Here is a 325-nt window from a genome sequence, read left to right on the forward strand (position 1 = left end):
GGCCACGCCCCCCTTTTTTGGAGGGGGGGTTAGGGCTCGATAGATATCCTTAAGGGAATGTGATTTTCGACTAAGGTTGGACTTATAGTTGTACATCATTTGTAACGGATGCCTGTGCATTAGAGAACAATCATGCAATGAAAATATACTGAATAAAATCCTACCTCCAACCTTTGCCTGCCGTGAGATCCTTTGACAGCTATTTTGCCAGAAGATCAAAAGATCCAGTTTCGAAATAACAGACGATAAGTAGATACAATAGTTAGGATGACGTCGATCGGAAGCAATGTGTGCTTGTATGTCAATTTTTTTTTAATCTATAATG

The sequence above is a fragment of the Penaeus monodon genome, chromosome 15, assembly GCF_015228065.2.
Source record: "Penaeus monodon isolate SGIC_2016 chromosome 15, NSTDA_Pmon_1, whole genome shotgun sequence".
NCBI classification, from domain to species: Eukaryota; Metazoa; Arthropoda; class Malacostraca; order Decapoda; family Penaeidae; genus Penaeus; species Penaeus monodon.